The following is a 1,476-nucleotide window of genomic DNA, read 5'->3' as shown; positions in this document are numbered from 1 at the left end:
ACAAAATGAATATTTATATGAAATTTCTTAAAAATATCCAAAAACTTAGAAAATTGCTTATCTAATTTTTGTTTTTGAAAACATTGAGGATAAGGAAGTGGAGTAAGGAGAATAGGAGGATTGACAAGAAATGAAATTTCTGGGGGCATATCAGTCTCTCTTATAGTATCATCCATAATCTCTTATTCTTCTACTTTATTCTTGTTTTGGTCATTGGTTGAAGTTGTAGGAGTGGACCTGGTTTCCTTTGATGATGACCTCTTAATTTCTCTTCTACTCCAAAGTGTGATGGCCTTGTATTGTTCATTTGGATTCACTTCTGTATTGATAGAAAAAGTTCATCTTTGTTGGACATTGATGGTTATGGCTAGTTGCCCAATTTGTACTTCAAGATTCTTTATAGTGGCTCCCACGTTGCTACAATGAGTCTCAATGTTGTCCAACTGTAAATCATTCTTTTTAAACCTTGCATTTGTCTCCTCAAAAGGAAACCATGGCATTCTCAAGTGACATATTCTTCTCACTTTGTTGACTATCAAATTCTAGAGGAGGTTGCATCACATTCTTTGTATTTCCATAAGACAAATTCTCATGATTTCAAAACCTTCGATGGTAGTAATTTGGCATAGAATTACCACGATAGTTGTAGTTCTGATTGTTGATGTATTGAACTTGTTCTTGACTCGCTTCATTACTCAGAACTATCATAATTGTAGCTACAACATATTCTGCACTTTGCAGTATCCTTTGAGTTGTCAAAACTGAAATTTGATGGGACAGAAAAGCAACTTAAGTTGAAAGGGCTGCTAACAACTCCAATTCATGAATGCCAACAATTTCCTTAGCCATAGTTCTTTCAGTTAGCCATTAATAGTTATTTGAGGCCATTTCTTTTAAAAGAAGGTAGCACCTTCTGCTGTCTTTAACATTAAAATTCCACCAAAAGTAGTATCAACTATGATCAAAGTTTACCCATTTAATCCATTATAGAATATCTGAACTTGCAACCAGTCTGGCAATTTGTGTTGAGGGCATCGTTGTATCAAATCTTTATACCTTTCCCATACTTCATAGAGTGATTCGAAATCATTTTGCCAAAATTGACAAATTTCACTTCTGAGTTGGGCTGTTTTTGTAGGTGGAAAGAATTTAGCAAGAAGCTTTTCAGCCATGTCTTGCCGACTAGTGATACTTCCCAGTTGTAGAAATTGTAGTGAACCTCTTGCCTTTTCCCTAAAAAAAAAAAAGAAACAATCTCAACCTAATGGTGTCTTCAGTAATACCATTAATCTTTACAGTATCACAAATCTCTAAAAACATCACCAAGCGAATATTGAGATCATCAAGTGGCGATTCACTGAATTGGGCTTGTTGCACCATGCTGATTAATGCTAATTTGAACTTAAAATTGTTGGCATTAATGGTTTGAAATCTTATACTTGAGTAGTTGTCATTCACAACTAGCTATACATAATC

At 34.4% G+C, this 1,476-nt stretch overlaps 1 non-coding gene across 1 annotated transcript; it reads left to right on the top strand.

Annotated features, from left to right (window-relative positions):
- The first annotated feature begins 1,017 nt into the window (after nt 1-1,017).
- Nucleotides 1,018-1,123, top strand: LOC122300027. The gene has a single exon (XR_006239871.1). It is a non-coding gene; the product is annotated as a small nucleolar RNA R71 (small nucleolar RNA).
- The last annotated feature ends 353 nt before the right edge of the window (nt 1,124-1,476 follow it).

Source organism: Carya illinoinensis, chromosome 16 (genome assembly GCF_018687715.1).
Source record: "Carya illinoinensis cultivar Pawnee chromosome 16, C.illinoinensisPawnee_v1, whole genome shotgun sequence".
Lineage (NCBI taxonomy): Eukaryota > Viridiplantae > Streptophyta > Magnoliopsida > Fagales > Juglandaceae > Carya > Carya illinoinensis.
This window is presented reverse-complemented; position numbering and strand designations above follow the sequence as displayed.